Source organism: Triticum urartu, chromosome 7A (genome assembly GCF_056163025.1).
Source record: "Triticum urartu cultivar PI428250 chromosome 7A, HENAU_Tu73, whole genome shotgun sequence".
Lineage (NCBI taxonomy): Eukaryota > Viridiplantae > Streptophyta > Magnoliopsida > Poales > Poaceae > Triticum > Triticum urartu.
The window spans coordinates 272,635,313-272,662,951 of NC_141879.1; positions in this window are offsets into that span (position 1 = coordinate 272,635,313).

Genomic DNA, 27,639 nt, shown 5'->3' on the forward strand with positions numbered 1-27,639 from the left:
GCTTTGTTGCTATGTTGGAGTGCAGTAGCTTAGTTTCTTGTTGCATTCTATATGGCATCGTGCTGTTAATCGCAGAATTGTGCCATTCTTGTTTCGCTTGCCATTTGCAAACCGTGCATCCGATTCCGGTTATCTTTATATCGATTTCGACCGAAATCAACTCATATTTCCAGCGACACACTTGGTTTGCCAATTTGAGTCCTGGTTCAATATTTCCCTTCCGAAGCATGCATATGCATTGCATATCACATCCCGCATATCATGCCATGTTTTGCATCTTGTTGCTTGCGCATTGCACCGTGGTTGATTGTGGTTTCCTTTGCTTGTGTTCTTGCCTTGGGTAGAGCCGGGAGACGAGTTCGTGATTGAGGAACCCGTTGAGTACGCTTACGAGGATCAAGTTTTCGTCAACTCGGAGAACTTTGCAGGCAAGATGACCATACCCTCGAAATCACTTCTATCTTTGCTTGCTAGTTGCTCGCCCTATTGATATGCTGTGATACCTACCACTTGCTATATCATGCCTCCCACATTGCCATGTCAAACCTCTAACCCACCTTTCCTAGCAAACCGCTGTTTGGATATGTTACCGCTTTGCTCAGCCCCACTTATAGCGTTGCTAGTTGTAGGTGAAGTTGGAGTTTGTTCCTTATTGGAACATGATTATTGTTGGGATATCATTATTATACCGTGTTTATTTTAATGCACCTATATACTTGGTAAAGGGTGGAAGGCTCGGCCTTATGCCTGGTGTTTTGTTCCGCTCTTGCCGCCCTAGTTTCCGTCATACCGGTGTTATGTTCCTTGATTTTGTGTTCCTTACGCGGTTGGGTTATAATGGGAACCCCTTGACAGTTCGCCTTGAATAAAACTCCTCCAGAAAGGCCCAACCTTGGTTTTACCATTTTCCACCTAAGCCTTTTTCCCTTGGGTTCTGTAGACTCAAGGGTCATCTTTATTTTAAACCCTCGGGCCAGTGCTCCTCTGAGTGTTGGTCCAAACTAGAGTCCTTTGCAGCGCCCCCTCGGGGAAACTCGAGGTTTGGTTTTAGTTGTACGGAGCATTCATCCGGTGTGCCCTGAGAATGAAATACGTGCGACTCCTATCGGGATTTGTCGGCACATCGGGCGGCTTTGCTAGTCTTGTTTTACCATTGTTGAAATGTCATATAACCGGGATTCCGAGTCTGATTGGGTCGTCCTGGGAGAAGGAATATCCTTCGTTGACCATGAGAGCTTGTGATGGGCTAAGTTGGGACACCCCTGCAGGGTTTTGAACTTTCGAAAGCCGTGCCCACGGTTATGGGCAGATGGGAATTTGTTAATGTCCGGCTGTAGAGAACTTGAAACTTAAATTAATTAAAATGAATCAACTCCATGTGTAGCCGTGATGGTCTCTTTCCGGCGGAGTCCGGGAAGTGAACACGGTCTCGTGTTATGCTTGGACGTAAGTAGCTTCAGGATCACTTCTTGATCATTTTTAGCTTCTCGACTGTGCTTTGCTTCTCTTCTCGCTCTCTTTTGCGTAAGTTAGCCACCATCTATGCTAGTGCTTGCTGCATCTCCACCTCACTACCCTTTCCTACAATTAAGCTTAAATAGTCTTGATCGCGAGGGTGTGAGATTGCTGAGTCCCTGTGACTCACACATACTTCCAAACAGTTGCAGGTGCCGATGATACCAGTGCAGGTGACGCAACCGAGCTCAAGGAGGAGCTCGATGAAGACCTTGGTCGTTGTTTTGTTTTACTTCCTTTTGATCAGTAGTGGAGCCCAGTCGGGGCGATCGGGGATCTAGCATTAGGGGTTGTCTTTCTTTATTTGGTTCCGTAGTCGGACCTTGATTGTATTCTGGATGATGTAATGCTATATTTATGTATTGTGTGAAGTGGCGATTGTAAGCCAACTCTTTATCCCTTTATTATTCAATACATGGGATGTGTAAAGATTACCCCTCTTGCGACATGCCTACTATGTGGTTATCCCTCTAAGCCGTGCTCCGACACGTGGGAGATATAGCCGCATCGTGGGTGTTACACAAGACCAAGAAAAGATCAACCCTCATCCAGGATTTAGAAGTGACGTTTGCTAATCTGCGCAAGATCAACTTGAAGCTAAACCCGGAGAAATGTGTGTTCGGCGTTCCCTCCGGCAAGCTACTTGGTTTCTTTGTGTCCCATCGTGGTATAGAGGCCAACCCCGATAAAATCAAGGCTATCGAGCAGATTCAGGCACCTAAGACAAATAAGGATGTAAGACGTTTGACAGGGTGGATTGTCGCACTTAGTAGATTCATCTCCAAGTCTACCGAGCGTGCCATACCATTCTTCAAGATCTTGAAGAAAGCAGGACCCATGAAGTGGACCCTAGAAGCAGATTCAGCGTTGCAAGATTTAAAGACCTACTTGTCCTCTGTGCCCACTCTGGTTGCTCCTGAACCACAAGAGTCGTTGCTGCTATAGCTGGCGGCAACTAATCAAGTGGTTAGTGCAGCACTAGTGGCGCAGCGGGAAGTGGAGGAAGAAGGAGCCTTAGCTAGTGTCCCTTCCAGGAGGGATAATGAGAATAGCCCGATAAGGCCAGATATGAATCAGGGCAACGAAGAGCACAACAGCCGAGACCACCCCAAGGATGCAGCAAGGAAGAAAGTGGTGCAGCTCCGAGTGTACTCCGTCAGCTCCCTATTGCAGGGGGCTAGATCCAGGTACTCTAGCGTGCAAAAATTGATTTTTGGCCTTGTCATGGCATCAAGGAAACTGTGCCACTACTTCCAAGCCCATGAGATCACGGTTGTCACCCGCTTTCCTTCGCAAAGGATACTCCGAAACCCCGAGGCTACCGAAAGAATAGTGGAGTGGGCATTGGAGTTATCCAGCTTTGGCTTGAAGTTTGAAAGCACATCAACAATTCAGAGCACGGCATTGGTAAAGTTTATTACAGAATGGATGTCAACCCATGATGAGGAAGTGCTGGAAACAGTTACTCCCGGCAACGAAGCGCCTCAGGAATGGATCATGTATTTCAATGGTGCCTTCTCCCTACAAGGTGCAGGGGCTGGCGTGCTTCTCATTGCTCCCACTAGAGAATACCTGAAGTATGTCGTCCAGATGCATTTTCCCCAGGAGGAGGCGACCAACAATACAACAGAATATGAAGGGCTCCTTGCCGAGCTCAGGATTGCCACTAAATTGGGAATCAAGAAGTTGATCATTCGAGGAGATTCACAACTTGTGGTGAGACAAGTCAACAAGGATTACCAAAGTCCATTGATGGAGGCATACGTTGAGGAAGTGAGGAGGCTGGAGGAGCGCTTTGACGGATTGCGAACAGTGTATGTACCCCGTACGGAAAACAACATTGCTGATCATCTGTCAAAGTGTGTTGCACAAAAGCTTCTTGTGGAACCATGAACTTTTGTTCTCCATCTTACTCAGCCCTCCGTATGCCTAGCAACAATGGCCCGAAAGAGGAGGAAATTGGACTCCGGTATGCCTCTCCCGGTAGAGCCTCTCAGGGCTCCTAGCAGGGACCCTGCCGAAAACAACTCCCCTTTGATTGCCGGGATGCACCCTCATGTCGGGCCACTGGTCCCCGCAGTCGAGGAATGCACCCCCACGAATGAGGAGGTGCCGCTAGTCCTCCTTGCCGAGCCTCAGGCTCAAACTTGGGCAAGGCACATAGTCCACTTCCTCCAAACCGGAGAACTTCCCGAAGAGCAAGAAGAAGCTGAAAGAGTAGCCCGGAGGGCCAGTATGTATCAATTTGTCGATGACACACTATACAGAAGAAGGCCCAATAGTGTGAAATTGAAGTGCATTTGCCGGGAAGAAGGAAAGGAACTGCTGGCAGAAATACACGAAGGCATGTGCGGATCCCACATTGGATCAAGGGCGTTGGTTGGGAAAGCTTTCCAGCAAGGATTCTATTGGCCCATAGCCCTCCAAGATGCGGTCGAGCTAGTCAAAAAATGTGAAGCCTGCCAGTTCCATTCCAAGGACATCCATCTGCCTGCCCAAGCTCTTCAGACAATCCCTTTGTCATGGCCGTTTTCGGTCTGGGGGCTCGATATCCTCGGCCCTTTCCCCTGAGCTGCCGGGGGCATTGAATCCTTGTTTGTTGCCATCGACAAGTTTACAAAGTGGCCGGAAGTAGATGCCATGAGAAAGATGACTGTTTAGTCAGCTATCAAGTTCTTTAAAGGATTGGTGTGCCGCTTCGAGGTCCCTGCCCGGATCATCACGGACAACGGCACCCAGTTCACGAGCTACGCCTTCATGCAATATGTTTATGCCCTCGGAAGCAAGATTTCATTTGCCTTTGTTGCGCATCCCAGAAGCAATGGACAAGCTGAGAGGGCTAACACTAAAGTGTTGCGAGGACTCAAGACAAGAACATTTGATAAGCTGCAGAAGTGCGGCAGGCGATGGATCGATGAGCTGCTGGTGGTTCTCTGGTCCCTCAGAAGGACACCAAATCGAGCTACCGGGCAGACTCCCTTCTCCCTAGTCTATGGGGCAGAAGTAGTTATCCCCACGGAACTCATTTATGGGTCACCTCGAGTGCTTTCCTATGATGAAGTAACGCAGGATCAACACCGGCATGACGACATTGTGCTTCTCGAGGAGAACCGTCTTCGGGCTGCTATGCGTGTTGCACGCTACCAGCAAGCCCTGCATCGCTATCACAGCCGCAAGGTTCGTGCCCAGTGTTTTGAGGAAGGCGACCTTGTCCTTAGGCGGTTTAGTCCGCCAAGGGTGCAAACAAGTTGACGCCAAAGTGGAAACACCCTTACCGGGTAGTATGAGTCACCAAACCTGGCGCAGTCCGTCTAGAAACCGGAGATTGCATTCAATTGCAAAACTCATGGAATATTTAGCATCTCTGCAAGTTCTACCCGTAAGCCGTGGCTAGCGGGCCCTACCCGGTAGCCACCCTTTTGTACATGCCTTGCCTCAGTTGCATGCAACCCCTTGTACAAAGCCAGGCACAGACCCTGAGCAACAGAGAAATAAATGAAGAACTGGGGGCCCCCCGACAAGTTGCATGTATTCATAAGCATTTCATGAGCATCGCATGTTCATATAGATAAGATCGCATCTGGCATCATTTTTCATGTGCATAAATTGCAGGATCCTACCGAGAACTTGGTCTCCAAGAAGAGATGGAAAGATGAGCCTACGCTGCGATCTCCGGCAAGCCAAACAGATAAGTTCTTTATCTTATCCATACGTGTTCTGTAAATAAAGACTTGTGCATAAGAAAACCTCACCGCTTTTTGAAACTTAGGTGCTCCCATCCCTTGACTCGAAGGTTGCTTCGGTAAGGATGGCCATAGTGGTTGTCGGTGTTATGGGAATGGGAGTGCCCAGACTTGCCTGTCTGCGGCCCACGACGTGCCTCCATTGACGGACTGGTATGGCCCACCTTCAGCATCACCAACACAAGACCCTCACGAGGGGCCAAGCCTCGCGAGGCGGACGATGTCAAGACCTCTAGAAGGAGTGGCCTCCTTAGGCCGGCTCCTGAGGAGCGGAGATTTCTATGCGAGCCCTCATCTTGTGAGGTTCGGATGATGCAAGCCATGACGACCAAGGCTAGGCGGGCGCCAACGGGCAGAGTACAATAGTTTCCTCTTTGTTGCTAAGGAGGTAAGCACAGGCGCGGAGTCCCGAGGAATTAGCCAAAGGTTTCCATTTCCATGCAACAAGACCAAGAGCGCCAAGACGGCAGGACGGAGGTCATTGCCGATCCCACCACGGCGTCACGACCAGAAGCTTTGCAAGCGAAGACCACCTTTCATCAGAATAAGACGTATTAGTTGTCTCCCTTCGAATTTGGCCATTGTGGGATCCCTTCCCGCCTTCATTTTGGGGGAAGAGGACCAAGGCCACTATAAATATAGCCTAGCCACCACCATAGAAGGGCGGGCTGATCGGAGGGATCATTCAGATCATCCTCTCCCTCACCAACACAAGAACACACCTCCTGAGGCTGTTCTCCCACTGTACTAGTTCATCCTCAGCCCATCTCGAGGCTAATCCACCACAAAGCAGGAGTAGGGTTTTACACTACAAGGTGGCCCGAACCTGGGTAAATTGCTTTGTCTTGTTTCCTTCATGTTCATCGAGCTAGGGTGTGAGATCGACGAGTTGGCAGAATGGGGAAGTTGAGTTCTTCGCACGCACCCTCAGGAGTTCGAATCTATCCAGGGTCTACGAAGCCCAGAATCTGACATTTGATGGGGTGGGAGGGGCGCTCAGCCCCTTAGTGGGCTGATGTGCCCCACCCCTTGGCCCATAAGGCCCCCCAACGCTTGTTGGGGCCTTCGAAACCCCTTTCGGACATGCTGGTCGTCACCCAGTACCCTCGGAACAATTCCGGACTCCAATACCCTTCGTCCAATATATTGATCTGAAGTAAATATGCCCTAGAGGCAATAATAAAGTTATTATTTATTTCCTTATATCATGATAAATGTTTATTATTCATGCTAGAATTGTATTAACCGGAAACATAATACATGTGTGAATACATAGACAAACAAAGTGTCACTATTATGCCTCTACTTGACTAGCTCGTTGATCAAAGATGGTTATGTTTCCTAACCATAGACATGAGTTGTCATTTGATTAATGGGATCACATCGTTAGGAGAATGATGTGATTGACTTGACCCATTCCGTTAGCTTAGCACTTGATCGTTTAGTTTGTTGCTATTGCTTTCTTCATGACTTATACATGTTCCTATGACTATGAGATTATGCAACTCCCGTTTATCGGAGGAACACTTTGTGTGCTACCAAACGTCACAACGTAACTGGGTGATTATAAAGGTGCTCTACAGGTGTCTCTGAAGATACTTGATGGGTTGGCGTATTTCGAGATTAGGATTTTTCATTCCAATTGTCGGAGAGGTATCTCTGGGCCCACTCGGTAATGCACATCACTTAAGCCTTGCAAGCATTGCAACTAATGAGTTAGTTGCGGTTTGATGTATTACGGAACGAGTAAAGAGACCTGCCGGTAACGAGATTGAACTAGGTATTGAGATACCGATGACCGAATCTCGGGCAAGTAACATACCGATGACAAAGGGAACAACGTATGTTGTTATGCGGTTTGACCGATAAAGATCTTCGTAGAATATGTGGGAGCCAATATGAGCATCCAGGTTCCGCTATTGGTTATTGACCGGAGACATGTCTCGGTCATGTCTACATAGTTCTCGAACCCGTAATGTCCGCACGCTTAAAGTTCGATGATGGTTATATTATGAGTTTATGTGTTTTGATGTACCGAAGGAGTTCGGAGTCCCAGATGAGATCAGGGACATGACGAGGACTCTCGAAATGGTTGAGATGTAAAGATCGATATATTGGACGACTATATTCGGACATCGGAAAGGTTCCGAGTGATTCACGTATTTTCGGGAATACCGGGGAGTTACGGGAATTCGTATTGGGCCTTAATGGGCCATACGGGAAAGGAGAGAAAGGCCTCAAAGGGTGGCTGCACCCCTCCCCATGGGCTGGTCCGAATTGGACTAGGGAGGGGGGCGCCCCCTTCCTTCCTTCTCCTTTTCCCTTCCCTTTCCTTCCCTCATACTCCTACTACTTGGAAGGGCTCCTAGTTCTACTAGGAAAGGGGGAATCCTACTCCCGGTGGGAGTAGGACTCCCCTAGGGAGCGCCATAGAGATGGCCGGCCCTCCCCCTCCTCCACTCCTTTATATACGGGGGTAGGGGGCACCCCAAAGACACAACAATTGATCCCTTGGATCTCTTAGTCGTGTGCGGTGCCCCCCTCCACCATAATCCACCTCGATCATATCGTAGCGGTGCTTAGGCGAAGCCCTGCATCGGTAGAACATCATCGTCACCACGCCGTCGTGCTAATGAAACTCTCCCTCAACACTCGGCTGGATCGGAGGTCGAGGGACGTCATCGGGCTGAACGTGTGTAGAACTCGGAGGTGCCGTACGTTCGGTACTTGATCGGTCAGATCGTGAAGACGTACGACTACATCAACCGCATTGTGCTAACGCTTCCGCTTTCGGTCTACAAGGGTACGTGGACAACACTCTCCCCTCTCATTGCTATGCATCACCATGATCTTGCGTGTGCGTAGGAAATTTTTTGAAATTACTACGTTCCCCAACAGTGGCATCCGAGCCAGGTTTTATGCGTTGATGTAATATGCACGAGTAGAACACAAGTGAGTTGTGGGCGATATAAGTCATACTGCTTACCAGCATGTCACACTTTGGTTCAGCGGTATTGTTGGATGAAGCGGCCCGGACCGACATTACGCGTACGCTTACGCGAGACTGGTTTTACCGCCGTGCTATGCACACAGGTGACTAGCGGGTGTCAGTTTCTCCAACTTTAGTTGAACCGAGTGTGGCTACGCCCGGTCCTTGAGAAGGTTAAAACAGGACTAACTTGACAAACTATCGTTGTGGTTCTGATGCGTAGGTAAGAACGGTTCTTGCTAAGCCCGTAGCAGCCACGTAAAACTTGCAACAACAAAGTAGAGGACGTCTAACTTGTTTTTGCAGGGCATGTTGTGATGTGATATGGTCAAGACGTGATGAGAGATAAGTTGTTGTATGATATTATCATGTTTTGTTGAAGTTATCGGCAACTAGCAGAAGCCTTATGGTTGTCTCTTTATTGCATAAGGTGCAAGTGCCAAATAATTGCTTTACTTTATCGCTATGCGATAGCAATAGTTGCAAGAGCAATAGTTGGCGAGACGACCATGTGACGACACATTGATATAGATCTAGATGATGGAGATCATGGTGTCATGCCGGTGACGATAGAGATCATGACGGTACTTTGTAGATGGAGATCAAAGGCATAAGATGATCATGGCCATATCATGTCACATATTTTGATTGCATGTGATGTTTATCTTTTATGCATATTATCTTGCTTTAATTGACGGTAGCATTATAAGATGATCTCTCACTAAATTTCAAGATAAAAAGTGTTCTCCCTGAGTATGCACCGTTGCCAAAGTTCGTCGTGCCCAGACACCACGTGATGATCGGGTGTGATAAGCTCTACGTCCATCTACAACGGGTGCAAGCCAGTTTTGCACACGCAGAATACTCAGGTTAAACTTGACGAGTCTAGCATATGCAGATATGGCCTCGGAACACTGAGACTGAAAGGTCGAGCGTGAATCATATAGTAGATATGATCAACATAGTGATGTTCACCATTGAAAACTACTCCATTTCACGTGATGATCGGTTATGGTTTAGTTGATTTGGATCACGTGATCACTTAGATGATTAGAGGGATGTCTATCTAAGTGGGAGTTCTTAAGTAATATGATTAATTGAACTTTAATTTATCATGAACTTAGTCCGGGTAGTATTAGCATATCTATGTTATAGATCAATAGCTCGCGATGTTGCTCCCCGTTTAATTTTTATATGTTCCTAGAGAAAACTAAGTTGAAAAATTTTAGTAGCAATGATGCGGATTAGATCCATGATCTGAGGATTATCCTCATTGCTGCACAGAAGAATTATGTCCTTGATGCACCTCTACGTGACAGACCTATTGTAGGAGCAGATGCAGACGTTATGAACGTTTGGCTAGCTCAATATGATGACTACTTGATAGTTTAGTGCACCATGCTTAACAGCTTAGAATCGGGACTTCAAAGACGTTTTGAACGTCATGGATCATATGGATGTTCCAGGAGTTGAAGTTAATATTTTAAGAAAATACCCGAGTTGAGAGATATGAAGTCTCCAACAAGTTCTATAGCTAAAAGATGGAGGAGAATAGCTCAAGCAGTGAGCATGTGTTCAGATTGTCTGGATACTACAATCGCTTGAATCAAGTGGGAGTTAATCTTCCAGATAAAATAGTGATTGACAGAATTCTCTAGTCACCATCACCAAGTTAGTAGAACTTCGTGATGAACTATAGTATGCAAGGGATGATGAAAACGATTCCCGAGCTTTTCATGATGATGAAATCGATGAAGTTAGAAATCAAGAAAGAGCATCAACTGTTGATGATTAACAAGACCACTAGTTTCAAGAAAAGGGCAAAGGTAAAGCAAGGGAACTTCAAGAAGAACGGCAAGCAAGTTGTTGCTCAAGTGAAGAAGACCAAGTCTGGTCCTAAGGCTGAGACTAAGTGCTTCTACTGCAAAGGGACTGGTCACTAGAAGCGGAACTGCCCCAAATATTTGGCGGATAAGAAGGATGGCAAAGTGAACAAAGGTATATTTGATATACAGATTATTGATGTGTATTTTACTAGTGTTCATAGCAACCCCTCGGTATTTGATACTGGTTCAGTTGCTAAGAGTAGTAACTCGAAACGGGAGTTGCAGAATGAACAGAGACTAGTTAAGGGTGAAGTCACAATGTGTGTTGGAAGTGGTTCCAAGATAGATATGATCATCATCACACATTCCCTATACTTTCGGGATTAGTGTTGAACCTAAATAAGTGTTATTTGGTGTTTGCGTTGAGCATGAATATGATTTGATCATGTTTATTGCAATACGGTTATTCATTTAAGTAAGAGAATAAATTGTTGTTCTGTTTACATGAATAAAACCGTCTATGGTCATACACCCAATGAAAATGGTTTGTTGGATCTCGATCGTGGTGATACACATTCTCATAATATTGAAGCCAAAAGATGCAAAGTTAATAATGATAGTGCAACTTATTTGTGGCACTACCGTTTAGGTCATATTGGTGTAAAGCGCATGAAGAAAATCCATGTTGATGGGCTTTTGGAATCACTTGATTATGATCAGTTGATGCTTGCGAACTGTGCCTCATGGGCAAGATGACTAAGACTCCGTTCTCCGAAACAATGGAGCAAGCAACTGACTTATTGGAAATAATACATACTAATGTATGCAGTCCGATGAATGTTGAGGCTTGCGGCGGGTATCGTTATTTTCTGACCTTCACAGATGATTTGAGCACATATGGGTATATCTACTTGATGAAACATAAGTCTGAAACATTTGAAAAGTTCAAAAAACTTAAGAGTGAAGTGGAAAATCATTGTGACAAGAAAATAAAGTTTCTACAATCTGATCGCAGAGACAAATATTTGATTTACGAGTTTGGTCTTCAATTAAAACAATGTGGAATAGTTTCACAAAATCGTGCCACCTGGAACACCACGGCATGATGGTGTGTCCGAACGTCATAACCGTACTTTATTGGATATAGTGCAATCTATGATGTTTCTTACCGATTTACCACTATAGTTTTGGGGTTATGCATTAGAGACAGCTGCATTCACGTTAAAAAGGGCACCATCTAAATCCGTTGAGACGACACTGTATGAACTGTGGTTTGGCAAGAAACCAAAGTTGTCGTTTCTTAAAGTTTGAGGTTGCAATGCTTATGTGAAAAAGTTTCAACCTGATAAGCTCAAACCCAAATCGGAGAAGTGCGTCTTCATAGGATACCCAAAAGAAAATGTTGGGTACACCTTCTATCACAGATCCGAAGGCAAGATATTCATTGCTGAGAATGGATCCTTTCTAGAGAAGGAGTTTCTCTCAAAAGAAGTGAGTGGGAGGAAAGTAGAACTTGATGAGGTAACTATACCTGCTCCCTTTTTGGAAAGTAGTTCATCACATAAATCTGTTTCTGTGACTCCTACACCAATTAGTGAGGAAGCTAATGATGATGATCATGTAACTTTAGATCAAGTTACTACCGAACCTCGTAAGGTCAACCAGAGTGAGATCCGCACCAGAGTGGTACGGTAATCCTGTTCTGGAGATCATGTTAATTGACCATGAAGAACCTACGATCTATGAGGAAGCGATGATGAGCCCAGATTCCGTGAAATGGCTTGAGGCCATGAAATCTGAGATGAGATCCATGTATGAGAACAAAGTATGGACTTTGATTGACTTGCCCATTGATCGGTGAGCCATTGAGATTAAATGGATCTTCAAGAGGAAGACAGACGCTGATAGTAGTGTTACTATCTACAAAGCTAGAATTGTCGCAAAAAAGGTTTTCGACAAGTTCAAGGTGTTGACTACGATGAGAGTTTCTCACTCGTATCTATGCTTAAGTTTGTCCGAATCATGTTAGCAATTGCCACATTTTATGAAATCTGGCAAATGGATAAACAAAATTGCATTCCTTAATGGATTTATTAAAGAAGAGTTGTATATGATGCAACCAGAAGGTTTTGTCAATCCTAAAGGTACTAACAAAATATGCAAGCTCCAGCGATCCATCTATGGACTGGTGCAAGCATCTCAGAGTTAGAATATACGCTTCGATAAGTTGATCAAAGCATATAGTTTTATACAGACTTGCGGTGAAGCCTGTATTTACAAGAAAGTGAGTAGGAGCACTACATCATTTCTGATAAGCATATGTGAATGACATATTGTTGATCGGAGATAATGTAGAATTATTTTGCAAAGCATAAAGGAATGTTTGAAAGGAGTTTTTCAAAGAAACACCTCGGTGAAGCTGCTTACATATTGAGCATCAAGATCTATAGAGATAGATCAAGATGCTTGATAAGTTTTTCAATGAGTACATACCTTGACAAGATTTTGAAGTAGTTCAAAATGGAACAGTCAAAGAAGGAGTTCTTGCCTTTGTTACAAGGTGTGAAGTTGAGTAAGACTCAAAACATGACCACGGCAGAAGATAGAGAGAGAATGAAAGTCATTCCATATGCCTCAGCCATAGGTTCTATAAAGTATGTCATGCTGTGTACCAAACCTATTGTATACCCTGCCATGTGTTTGGCAAGGGAGTACAATAGTGATCTAGGAGTAGATCACTGGACATTGGTCAAAATTATCCTTAGTGGAATAAGGATATGTTTCTCGATTATGGAGGTGACAAAAGGTTCGTCATAAAGGGTTACGTCGATGCAAGTTTTGACACTGATCCAGATGACTCAAAGTCTCAATCTGGATACATATTGAAAGTGGGAGCAATTAGCTAGAGTAGCTCCGTGCAGACCATTGTTAACATAGAAATTTGCAAAATACATATGGATCTGAATGTGGCAGACCCGTTGACTAAACTTCCCTCACAAGCAAAACATGATCACACCTTAGTACTCTTTGGGTATTAATCACATAGCGATGTGAACTACATTATTGACTCTAGTAAACCCTTTGGGTGTTGGTCACATGACGATGTGAACTATGGGTGTTAATCACATGGTAATGTGAACTATTGATGTTAAATCACATGGCGATGTGAACTAGATTATTGACTCTAGTGCAAGTGGGAGACTGAAGGAAATATGCCCTAGAGGCAATAATAAAGTTATTATTTATTTCCTTATATCATGATAAATGTTTATTATTCATGCTAGAATTGTATTAACCAGAAACATAATACATGTGTGAATACATAGACAAACAAAGTGTCACTAGTATGCCTCTACTTGACTAGCTCATTGATCAAAGATGGTTATGTTTCCTAACCATAGACATGAGTTTTCATTTGATTAATGGGATCACATCATTAGGAGAATGATGTGATTGACTTGACCCATTCCGTTAGCTTAGCACTTGATCGTTTAGTTTGTTGCTATTGCTTTCTTCATGACTTATACATGTTCCTATGACTATGAGATTATGCAACTCCCGTTTACCGGAGGAACACTTTGTGTGCTACCAAACGTCACAACGTAACTGGGTGATTATAAAGGTGCTCTACAGGTGTCTCTAAAGGTACTTGTTGGGTTGGCGTATTTCAAGATTAGGATTTGTCACTCCGATTGTCGGAGAGGTATCTCTGGGCCCACTCGGTAATGCACATCACTTAAGCCTTGCAAGCATTGCAACTAATAAGTTAGTTGCGGGTTGATGTATTACGGAACGAGTAAAGAGACCTGCCGGTAACGAGATTGAACTAGGTATTGAGATACCGACGACCGAATCTCGGGCAAGTAACATACCGATGACAAAGGGAACAACGTATGTTGTTATGCGGTTTGACCGATAAAGATCTTCGTAGAATATGTGGGAGCCAATATGAGCATCCAGGTTCCGCTATTGGTTATTGACCGGAGACGTGTCTCGGTCATGTCTACATAGTTCTCGAACCCGTAGGGTCCGCACGCTTAAAGTTCGATGACGGTTATATTATGAGTTTATGTGTTTTGATGTACTGAAGGAGTTCGGAGTCCCGGATGATATCGGGGACATGACGAGGAGTCTTGAAATGCTCGAGACGTAAAGATCGATATATTGGACGACTATATTCGGACATCGGAAAGGTTCCGAGTGATTCGGGTATTTTTGGGAGTACCGGGGAGTTACGGGAATTCATATTGGGCCTTAATGGGCCATACGGGAAAGGAGAGAAAGGCCTCAAAGGGTGGCCGCACCCCTCCCCATGGGCTGGTCCGAATTGGACTAGGGAGGGGGGCGCCCCCTTCCTTCCTTCTCCGTTTCCCTTCCCTTTCCTTCTCTCATACTCCTACTACTTGGAAGGGCTCCTAGTTCTACTAGGAAAGGGGAAATCCTACTCCCGGTGGGAGTAGGACTCCCCTAGGGCGTGCTATAGAGAGGGCCGGCCCTCCCCCTCCTCCACTCCTTTATATACAGGGCTAGGGGGCACCCCAAAGACACAACAATTGATCCCTTGGATCTCTTAGCCATGTGCGGTGCCCCCCTCCACCATAATCCACCTCGATCATATCGTAGCGGTGCTTAGGCGAAGCCCTGCGTCGGTAGAACATCATCATCGTCACCACGCCGTCGCGCTAACGAAACTCTCCCTCAACACTCGGCTGGATCGGAGTTCGAGGGACGTCATCGGGCTGAACGTGTGCAGAACTCGGAGGTGTCGTACGTTCGGTACTTGATCGGTCAGATCGTGAAGACGTACGACTACATCAACCGCATTGTGCTAACGCTTCCGCTTTCGGTCTAGGAGGGTACGTGGACAACACTCTCCCCTCTCGTTGCTATGCATCACCATGATCTTGCGTGTGCGTAGGAATTTTTTTGAAATTACTACGTTCCCCAACATGATCTTCATCTCCGGACCATTTCGGAACTCCTCATCATGTCCGGGATCTCATCTGGGACTCCGAACAACCTTCGGTAACCACATACTATTTCCCATAACAACTCTAGCGTCACTGAACCTTAAGTGTGTAGACCCTACGGGTTCGGGAACCATGCAGACATGACCGAGACATCTCTCCGGCCAACAACCAATAGCGGGATCTGGATACCCATATTGGTTCCCACATGTTCCATGATGATCTCATCGGATGAACCACGATGTCGGGGATTCAATCAATCCCGTATACAATTCCCATTATCTATCGGTATGTTACTTGCCCGAGATTCAATCGTCGGTATCCCCATACCTCGTTCAATCTCGTTACCGGCAAGTCTCTTTACTCGTTCCGTAACGCATGATCCCGTGGCTAACTCATTAGTCACATTGAGCTCATTATGATGATGCATTACCGAGTGGGCCCAGATATACCTCTCCGTCACATGGATTGACAAATCCCAGTCTCGATTCATGCCAACTCAACAGACACTTTCAGAGATACCCGTAGTGTGCCTTTATAGCCACCTAATTATGTTGTGACATTTGGCACACCCAAAGCATTCCTAAGGTATCCGGGAATTGCACAATCTCATGGTCTAAGGAAATGATACTTGACATTAGAAAAGCTTTAGCAGACGAACTATACGGTCTTGTGCTATGCTTAGGATTGGGTCTTGTCCATCACATCATTCTCCTGATGATGTGATCCCGTTATCAACGACATCCAATGTCTATGGTCAGGAAACCATAACCATCCATTGATCAATGAGTGATAACCCACAAGTATAGGGGATCGCAACAGTTTTCGAGGGTAGAGTATTCAACCCAAATTTGTTGATTCGACACAAGGGGAGCCAAAGAATATTCTCAAGTATTAGCAGCTGAGTTGTCAAATCAACCACACCTGGAAACTTAATATCTGCAGCAAAGTGTTTAGTAGCAAAGTAATATGATAGTGGTGATAATGGTAACAAAAGGTAACAGTAGTAAAAGTAATGTTTTTGGTATTTTGTAGTGATGATGGCAATAGCAACGGAAAAGTAAATAAGCGAAGAACAATATGTGGAAAGCTCGTAGGCAATGGATCAGTGATGGAGAATTATGTCGGATGTGGTTCATCATGTAATAGTCATAACCTAGGGTGACACAGAACTAGCTCCAGTTCATTGATATAATGTAGGCATGTATTCCGAATATAGTCATACATGCTTATGGAAAAGAACTTGCATGACATATTTTGTTCTACCCTCCCGTGGCAGCGGGGTCCTTACGGAAACTAAGGGATATTAAGGCCTCCTTTTAATAGAGAACCAGAACAAAGCATTAACACATAGTGAATACATGAACTCCTCAAACTACGGTCATCACCAGTAAGTATCCCGATTATTGTCACTTCGGGGTTAACGGATCATAACACATAATAGGTGACTATAGACTTTCAAGATAGGATCAAGAACACTCATATATTGATGAAAACATAATAGGTTCAGATCTGAAATCATGGCACTCGGGCCCTAGTGACAAGCATTAAGCATAACAAAGTCATAGCAACATCAATCTCAGAACATAGTGGACACTAGGGATCAAACCCTAACAAAACTAACTCGATTACATGATAGATCCCATCCAACCCATCACCGTCCAGCAAGCCTACGATGGAATTACTCACGCACGGCGGTGAGCATCATGAAATTGGTGATGGAGGATGGTTGATGATGACGATGGCGACGGATTCCCCTCTCCGGAGCCCCGAACGGACTCCAGATCAGCCCTCCCGAGAGGTTTTAGGGCTTGGCGGTGGCTCCGTATCGTAAAACGCGATGATTTCTTCTCCCTGGTTTTTTTCTCCCCGAAACTCAATATATGGAAGTGGAGTTGGAGTCGGAGACGCAACAGGGGGCCCACGAGGTAGGGGGCGCGCCCCCGCCCTCGTGGCAAGGTGGTGGGCCCCCTGGCCTTCATTTTTTGTAGGTATTTTTCTTATTTTCTGAAAAGTGGCTCCGTGAAGTTTCAGGTCATTCCGAGAACATTTGCTCCTGCACATAAATAACACCATGGTAATTCTGCTGAAAACAGCGTCAGTCCGGGTTAGTTCCATTCAAATCATGCAAGTTAGAGTCCAAAACAAGGGCAAAAGAGTTTGGAAAAGTAGATACGTTGGAGACGTATCAACTCCCCCAAGCTTAAACCTTTGCTTACCCTCAAGCAATTCAGTTGATAAACTGAAAGTGATAAAGAAAAACTTTTACAAACTCTGTTTGCTCTTGTTGTTATAAATATGTAAAGCCAGCATTCAAGTTTTCAGCAAAGATTATAACTAACCACATTCACAATAACGCATAGATCTCAAGTTTACACATATCAATAGCATAATCAACTAGCGAGTCATAATAATAAATCTCGGATGAAAACACTTTCTCAAAACAATCATAATATGATATAACAAGATGGTATCTCGCTAGCCCTTTCTGAGACCGCAAAACATAAATGCAGAGCACCTTTAAAGACCAAGGACTGACTAGACATTGTAATTCATGGTAAAAGAGATCCAATCAAGTCATACTCAATGTAAACTAACAGTAATGAATGCAAATGATAGCGTTGCTCTCCAACTAGTGCTTTTTAATAAGAGGATGATGACTCAGCATAAAAGTAAATAGATAGGCCCTTCACAGAGGGAAGTAGGGATTTGTAGAGGTGCCAGAGCTCGGTTTTGAAACAGAGGTGAATAATATTTTGAGCGGTATACTTTCATTGTCAACATAACAACCAAGAGATGGCGATATCTTCCATGCTACACACATTATAGGCGGTTCCCAAACAGAATGGTAAAGTTTATACTCCCCCTTCCACCAACAAGCATCAATCCATGGCTTGCTCGAAACAACGAGTGCCTCCAACTAATAAGAGTCCCATGGGGAGTTTTGTTTGCAATTATTTTGATTTAGTTTGCATAAAGCATGGGACTGGGCATCCCGGTGACCAGCCATTTATCTCGTGAGTGAGGAGCGGAGTCCACTCCTCTTGATAATAACCCGCCTAACATGGAAGATACAGACAGCCCTAGTTGATATATGAGCTATTAGAGCATACAAAACAGGATATTTATTTGAAGGTTTAGAGTTTGGCACATACAAATTTACTTGGAACGGCAGGTAGATACCGTATATAGGTAGGTATAGTGGACTCATGTGGAATAACTTTGGGGTTTAAGGGATTGGATGCACAAGCAGTATTCCCGCTTAGTACAGGTGAAGGCTAGCAAAAGACTGGGAAGCAACAATCTAAAGAGCGACAACAGTCATGAACATGCATTAAAATTAATCAACACCGAATGCAAGCATGAGTAGGATATAATCCACCATGAACATAAATATCGTGAAGGCTATGTTGATCTTGTTTCAACTACATGTGTGAACATGTGCCAAGTCAAGTCACTTAAATCATTCAGAGGAGGATACCACCCTATCATACCACATCATAACCATTTTAATAGCATGTTGGCACGCAAGGTAAACCATTATAACTCATAGCTAATCAAGCATGGCACAAGAAACTATGATCTCTAGTTGTCATTGCAAACATGTTTATTCATAATAGGCTGAATCAGGAACGATGAACTAATCATATTTACAAAAACAAAAGAGGTCGAGTTCATACCAGCTTTTCTCATCTCAGCCAATCCATCATATAACATCATAATTGCCTTTCACTTGCACAACCGAACGATGTGAATAATAATAATAGTGCGCGTGCATTGGACTAAGCTGGAATCTGCAAGCATTCAATAAACAGGAGAAGACAAGGCAATATGGGCTCTTTTGTCAGATCAACAATAATGCATATAAGAGCCACTTCAACAATTTAATTATGGTCTTCTCCTATCGACCCCGAATGAAAAGAAAAGAAATAAAACTATTTACACGGGAAAGCTCCCAACAAGCAAAAGAAGAACAGGAAATCTTTTTAGGTTTTCTTTTTAATTAGTACTACAAGCATGGAAATTAAACTGATTAAAAGCTACAACTAATTTTTTTTGGTTTTTCTTAAGGTTTATTAAGCACACGGGAAGAAAGCATAAAAGGGAAAATAAACTAGCATGGATGATACAATGAAAAAGTATGAGCACCGACATCTAGCAATGAGTGTGTGAACATAAATGTAATGTCGGTGGGAAATACATACTCCCCCAAGCTTAGGCTTTTGGCCTAAGTTGGTCTATGGCCACGGCTGGCCTGGCGGATATCCATAATAATAGCTGGGTCGTACTGCGATGCGGCGGCTATCGCCTGCTGAGATGCGGCGTGACGACGAGTGGCCTCCTCTCTCCTCTCGTACTCATCTGCCTCCTCTCTGGTAATAGTATATCATCCTCTTGCCTGATAATCAAAGAAGGCAGGGGCAGGGAGAGTAATACGGATAGCACGGTGTCTGTCAAAGATTAGTCGATACTGAAGAGGTGATTCGTTCCTCTCGACAAACTGGTGGTGAACCATAGCATTAAAATCTAGATAAGCAGGAGGTAATTCAATATCATCTTCGCGTATGGCTATACCAAGAAAATTATCTATGTGGGTTGCATAAATTCCACCAAAGAAATCTCCATTAAGTCTATTACGATTCAACCTACGTGCAACAATGGTTCCCAAATTATATGATTTGTCTCCTAACACAGCACTCCTAAGAATACTGAGGTCAGGGACACACATGTGACATGCCTCATCTTTACCATTTATGCATCTACCTATGAAGAGAGCAAAATAATGTATAGCAGGAAAGTGAATGCTCCCTATGGTAGCTTGTGTAATATCTCTAGATTCTCCCACGGTTATGCTAGCAAGAAAATCTCTAAATTCAGATTTGCAAGGATCCCTTATACTACCCCATTGTGGAAGTTTGCATGCAGTGGTAAAATCCTCTAAGTCCATAGTGTAAGAATTATCATAAAGATCAAACAGGACAGTTGGAGAATTACATGAAGTTGAAAATTCAAACCTCCTCACAAAGGTACTGGTGAGATAGTGATACTGGCTGCACTTCTCTTCCTCAAAGCTCACAAGATCAGCATTACGAAAATATGCGTTAAATTCTTCCTTAATTCCCGCTCGATCCATAAATTTCTCAGAAGGCCATTCACAAGGACGCACTGGAGCGTCTCTTGGTGGCTCTTCATCAGCATCACGCGTTGCAAGCCTGGGTCCTTGCTTCCTTGAAGAACCACCTTGGGACATTTTCCTAAGCATATTTCTTCCTCTGAAAAATTTTGAAAATTTTTAGTAACTTCAAAATAAAAGTAAACCAAACTCAATAATATTGATAGCAACTACTCCTACAAGTGCCTAGGGCCTATATCATGCATCAAAACTACTTTTGACCATATAAATTTGACATGCAAGCTCAAGAACAAGGTCATCTAAGCAGCAAAATTTTGCAATGAATAAAGCACTAGAACAAAAACTAATTGGACCAATGGAGGAGTCACATACCAAGGAACAATCTCCCCAAGCAGTTTTGTGAGAGGTGCTTTGAGCAAGGAGATCGAAAATGGCAGCAAGATGAGCTAGAACTCGTGCTTGAGCTGGTTATTCGTATTTGTGGGAGGAAGATGAAGTGTGTGGGTGCAGGAATAAGTGGAGGAGGGCCACCGTGGGCCCACGAGGCAGGGGGCGCGCCCTAGAGGGGTGGGTGCGCCCTCCACCCTCGTGGGCAGGTGGTTGACCACCCCTGGTGTGTTCTCAGTTCCATAAATCCTCAAATATTCTAAAAAAATCATATTTAAATTTCAGGGCATTTGGAGAACTTTTATTTTCGAGGTATTTTTATATTGCACGGATAATCAGATAACAGATAGAAAAATATTTATTTTTATTTTATTTAATATAAATAACAGAAAGTAAAAGTGGGGTACAGAAGGTTGTGCCTTCTAGTTTCATCCATCTCATGATCATCAAAAGAATCCACTAACAAGGTTGATCAAGTCTTGTTAACGAACTCATTCCGAATAACATGGAACCGGAGAAATTTCGAATAACACTATGTTACCTCAACGGGGATATGCACATCCCCAATAATAAGAATATCATATTTCTTCTTGACAGTAGGAGAGGAAATTCAAAACCTCCAAATATAATCGATGGAATTTTTCCAATAGAGTTGATACTATGAACTTGAGGTTGTTTCCTCGGAAAGTGTGACGTATGCTCATTATCGTTAACATGAAAAGTGACATTGCCTTTAGTGCAATCAATAACAGCCCCTGCAGTATTCAAAAAGGGTCTTTCAAGAATAATATACATACTATCGTCCTCGGGAATATCAAGAATAACAAAGTCCATTAAAATAGTAATGTTTGCAACTACAACAGGCACATCCTCACAAATACCGACAGGTATAGCAGTTGATTTATCAGCCATTTGTAAATATATTTCAGTAGGTGTCAACTTATTTAAATCAAGTCTACGATATAAAGAGAGAGGCATAACACTAACACCGGCTCCAAGATCACATAAAGCAGTTTTAACATAGTTTCTTTTAATGGAGCATGGTATAGTGGGTACTCCTGGATCTCCAAGTTTATTTGGTATTCCACCCTTAAAAGTATAATTAGCAAGCATTCTGGAAATTTCAGCTTCCGGTATCTTTCTTTTATTTGTAATAATATCTTTCATGTACTTAGCATAAGGATTGGTTTTGAGCATATCAGTTAATCGCATACGCAAAAAGATAGGTCTAATCATTTCAGCAAAGCGCTCAAAATCCTCATCATCCTTTTTCTTGGATGGTTTGGGAGGAAAGGTCATGGGTTTCTGAACCCATGGTTCCCTTTCTTTACCATGTTTCCTAGCAACAAAGTCTTTTTTATCATAACGTTGATTCTTTGATTATGGGTTATCAAGATCAACAGCAGGTTCAATTTGTATATCATTATCATTACTAGGTTGAGCATCACCATGAACATTATTATTAACATTATCACTAGTTTCAGGTTCATTACCAGATTGAGTTTCAGCATCAGAAATAGAAATATCATTTGGATTCTCAAGTGTTTCAACAATAGGATCACTAGAAGCATGCAAAGTCCTATCATTTTTCTTTTTTCTTCTTTTTAGAAGAACTAGGTACATCTATATTATTTCTTTGAGAATCTTGCTCAATTCTCTTAGGGTGGCCTTCAGGATACAAAGGTTCCTAAGTCATTTTACCAGTTCTAGTAGCCACTCTAACAGCATTATTATTATCCTTACTATTCAATTCATTGAGCAAATCATTTTGAGCTTTAAGTACTTGTTCTACTTGAGTGGTAACCATAGAAGCATGTTTACTAATAAGTTTAAGTTCGCCTTTAACATTAGCCATATAATCACCCAAGTGTTCAAGCATATTTGAATTGTATTTCAATTGTCTACCAAAATAAGCATTAAAGTCTTCTTGCTTAGCCATAAATTTATCAAACTCATCTAAGCATGGGCTAGCAAATTTAGTAAACGGGATTTCAGCTTTATCATATCTATAGAGAGAATTTACCTTTACTACCTGTGTCGGGTTATCAAGACCATAAGTTTCTTCAATAGGTAAAGGATTAAGATTATATGTTTCTTCAACGGGCGGTAAATTAAGACCATGTATTTCTTCAATAGGAGGTAAATTCTTAACGTCTTCAGCTTTAATACCTTTTTCTTTCATAGATTTCTTTGCCTCTTGCATATCTTCAGGACTGAGAAATAGAATACCCCTCTTCTTCGGAGTTGGTTTGGGAATAGGCTCAGGAATTGGCTCCGGAGGTGTCCAATTATTTTCATTTGTCAACATATTATTCAATAGAATTTCAGCTTCATCTGGTGTTCTTTCCCTGAAAACAGAACCAGCACAACTATCCAGGTAATCTCTGGAGGCATCGGTTAGTCCATTATAAAAGATATCAAGTATTTCATTTTTCTTAAGAGGATGATCAGGCAAAGCATTAAGTAATTGGAGAAGCCTCTCCCAAGCTTGTGGGAGACTCTCTTCTTCAATTTGCACAAAATTATATATATCCCTTAAAGCAGCTTGTTTCTTATGAGCAGGGAAATATTTAGCAGAGAAGTAATAAATCATATCCCGGGAACTACGCACACAACCAGGATCAAGAGAATTAAACCATATCTTAGCATCACCCTTTAATGAGAATGGAAATATTTTAAGGATATAAAAGTAATGAGTTCTCTCATCTTTAGTGAACAGGGTGGCTATATCATTCAATTTAGTAAGATGTGCCGCAATAGTTTCAGATACATAACCATGAAAAGGGTCAGACTCAACCAAAGAAATTATATCAAGATCAACAGAGAATTCATAATCCTTATCAGTAACAAAGATAGGTGAAGTAGCAAAAGCAGGGTCAGGTTTCATTCTAGCATTTAAAGATTGCTTACTCCATTTAGCTAATAATATTTTGAGTTCAGTTCTATTTTGGCACGCTAAAATAGCTAAGGAAGCTTCTTGATCAAAGACATAACCCTTAGGAATAACAAGTGATTCTTCATCATCACTTTCGTCACTATCATCAGATTCAATATTTTCAATCTCTCTAGCCCTAGCAAGTTGTTTATTGAGAAAATCACTAAGTGGCATAGTAGTATCAGGCATAGAGGTAGTTTCATCATAAGTATCATGCATAGCAGAAGTGGCATCATCAATAACATGCGACATATCAGAGCGAATAGCAGAAGCAGGTGTAGGTGTCGCAAACTTACTCATAACAGAAGGTGAATCAAGTGCAGAGCTAGATGGCAGTTCCTTACCTTCCCTCGTAGTTGAGGGATAAATCTTGGTTTTTGGATCTCTCAAGTTCTTCATAATGATAAGCAGATATATATCCCAAGTGACTCAAAGAATAGAGCTATGCTCCCCGGCAACGGCGCCAGAAAATAGTCTTGATAACCCACAAGTATAGGGGATCGCAACAGTTTTCAAGGGTAGAGTACTCAACCCAAATTTATTGATTCGACACAAGGGGAGCCAAAGATTATTATCAAGTATTAGCAGCTGAGTTGTCAATTCAACCACACCTGGAAACTTAATATCTACAGGAAAGTGTTTAGTAGCAAAGTAATATGATAGTGGTGACAATGGTAACAAAAGGTAACGGTAGTAAAAGTAATGTTTTTGGTATTTTGTAGTGATGATAGCAATAGCAACGGAAAAGTAAATAAGCGAAGAACAATATGTGGAAAGCTCGTAGGCAATGGATCAGTGATGGAGAATTATGTCGGATGCGGTTCATCATGTAATAGTCATAACCTAGGGTGACACAGAACTAGCTCCAGTTCATTGATATAATGTGGGCATGTATTCCGAATATAGTCATACGTGCTTATGGAAAAGAACTTGCATGACATCTTTTGTCCTACCCTCCCGTGGCAGCGGGGTCCTTATGGAAACTAAGGGATATTAAGGCCTCCTTTTAATACAGAACCGGAACAAAGCATTAACACATAGTGAATACATGAACTCCTCAAACTACGGTCATCACCGGTAAGTATCCCGATTATTGTCACTTCGGGGTTAACGGATCATAACACATAATAGGTGACTATAGACTTGCAAGATAGGATCAAGAACACTCATATATTGATGAAAACATAATAGGTTCAGATCTGAAATCATGGCACTCGGGCCCTAGTGACAAGCATTAAGCATAGCAAAGTCATAGCAACATTAATCTCAGAACATAGTGGACACTAGGGATCAAACCCTAACAAAACTAACTCGATTACATGGTAGATCCCATCCAACTCATCACCGTCCAGCAAGCCTACGATGGAATTATGTAACACCCCGAATGTAACTTTCCCAATTTGTACTCCAACTCTTGCCGTTTCCGGCATTAAGTTAATTTATTTCCTCAGGTTCGGGTTTTTTTCTCCGTGTGTTGTTGTCGTTGTCATGCATCTCATATCATGTCATCATGTGCATTGTATTTGCATACGTGTTCGTCTCATGCATTCGAGCATTTTCCCCGTTGTCCGTTTTGCATTCCGGCGTTTCGTTCTCCTCCGGTGGTCATTTCTAGCTTTCTTTCGTGTGTGGGGATTAAACATTTCCGGATTGGACCGAGACTTGCCAAGCGGCCTTGGTTTACTACCGGTAGACCGCCTGTCAAGTTTCGTATCATTTGGACTTCGTTTGATACTCCAACGGTCAACTGAGGGACCGAAAAGGCCTCGTGTGTGTTGCAGCCCAACACCCCTCCAATTTGGCCCAAAACCCACCTAACTCTGCTCCATCATCTAGAGCGTTCGATCACGATCGCGTGGCCGAAAACCGCACCTCATTTGGACTCTCCTAGCTCCCTCTATGCCTATAAATAGGTCCCCCTCGAAATATCCCGGATCCCCTCTCCCCGAAACCCTAAATCCCAGATCCGCGCCGGCCGGACATGTCCGCCCCGGCCGGACGCGTCCGCTCTGCCGCCCGCGCCAACCACCGCCCGCCACGTGGCATCGCGCCGCTGCCGCCGAAGCCCGCCGCGGCCCGGGCCAGGCCCCCGCGGCCCACTCCCTCCGCCGCCGCGCGCCCGCGCCCTTCTCCTCGCTCCGCCGCCGAGCCGCCGCCGGACGCCTTTGCCTCGCCGCGCCGTCGTGGGCGCCATTTCCGGCCTGCCGGAGCAAGCCGTCGGCCGCCCCACACCCGTCCTCCTCCGCCACTCGTCGCCGCGGCCGAGCCCGCTCGCCGCCGTTCAAGCCCGGCGCCGGCCGCCCTCGTCCTCACCTTCTCCTCACCGGCCCGGCCGCCACCGACTCGCCGGTGAACAGTGCTCGTGCCGCCGCCTCGGTTTGCGTGCAGATCAGGAAACCCTAGGTCGTTTTTTTTCTCTAACTCCCGAAATTGCAGATCCAAGTGCCTCTGTTCGTGGCCCCGTAACTTTGCAACCGTAGCTCTGATTCATGCATATAGCATATCAAAATGTTCATCTCAGAGAGTACATCATTTCATTCCATTGCATCATTTTCATTTGAGTTCATCTTGATGCCCGAAATGCTGTTAGAAGAGGGCTACTTGAGATAATTGTCAGATCTGCTACTCCATTTAGGATTTTGTCATTTTTGCCATGATTAATGTGCACATGCTATGACCTGATGCTCTACATGTGTTTTGTTAAGGGTTTTGCCATCTCTCCAGAGGTGCAACCCATGTATTTTTGTGATGTGTGTGGTGATTTGTGCAAGCTTGCAAAGTGGTGCACTTGCTAATTCTGTTTTCAGGGACTTAGCAATTCCACTAAGTCCTTGATCTGTTTATCTCATGATGCCATATGTTCATGTTGTTTCCTAGTGATCCATGCCTCTTTTGAGGATGATCAGTAATTCTGGGCAGATTGTCAACTTTTTTGCAATTTTGCCGATGATGTTGTAGTTGATCCGTGCATGCTATGCTATTATTCTTTCCATGTCTAGCTTGCATTTTGTTCCTTCTTGCTGGATGTATGCTTGTCTTGCCATGACTTGCACTGTAGTGAGTGCATCGAGCTCGTAAACATGCCTACTTGAGATATGTTTCAGCATGTGCCAGTTTTCGCTAAGTCTGTGATCTGATTATGTTTTTGCTATGTTCACATGCTTGCAATTGTATTTTCTGATCCCTTTTGGCTCAAGGTCACTAAGGTACTTTTGTTAAGCTCTTTGAGTAGCTCCATGCCATGCTTTACTTTGCCTTGTTCAGGTTCTGTAGCATGTAGTTTTGTTGCTCCGAAGAGGGCTACCTGATCTGAAATTCCAGACAAGTGTTAATTTCACTAAGTCTGAGATCTGTTTACCATATGCATTTTTGCCATGCTTGTTTGAACCTGTTAATGGATGAATTGGCCGTAGCTCAGTGCTAGACTTTTGTTAAGCATCTTGAATGCATCCCTTCCATGTATTTTGTTGTCATGTTTGCGTGTTGTAGCATGTTCATCTCATTGCATTCAGATGCCTACTTGCTGTAAATCGCAGACCGGTGCCATTTTTGAATCGCTTGCCATTTCCAAACTGTAACTCCGATTCCGGCGTTATTTATATTGTTTTCAAACGATTTCATCTCATCTTTCCAGTGGCACACTTGGTTTTCCAAGTTGAGGCCAGGTTCATGCATTTCCTGTCATATCTTGAATTTTGCATCCCGCATCGCATCCCGCATAGCATATCATCTTTGCATTGCATTGTTTGAGTTTGCACGTGGTTGATTGTATCCTTGTTGCTTGTTTGTCTTGTTTGGGTAGAGCCGGGAGACGAGTTTGCTAACGAGGAGCCCGTTGAGTTTGCTTTCGAGGATCCAGTCAACTCTGACAACTGTGCAGGCAAGATGATCATACCCTCAAAATCACTACTATCTTTGCTATGCTAGAATTGCTCGCTCTTTTGCTATGCCAATGCTACGATGCCTACCACTTGCTTTCAAGCCTCCCAAATTGCCATGTCAAACCTCTAACCCACCATGTCCTAGCAAACCGTTGATTGGCTATGTTACCGCTTTGCTCAGCCCCTCTTATAGCGTTGCTAGTTGCAGGTGAAGATTGAAGGCCGTTCCTTGTTGGAACATTTATTTACTTGTTGGGATATC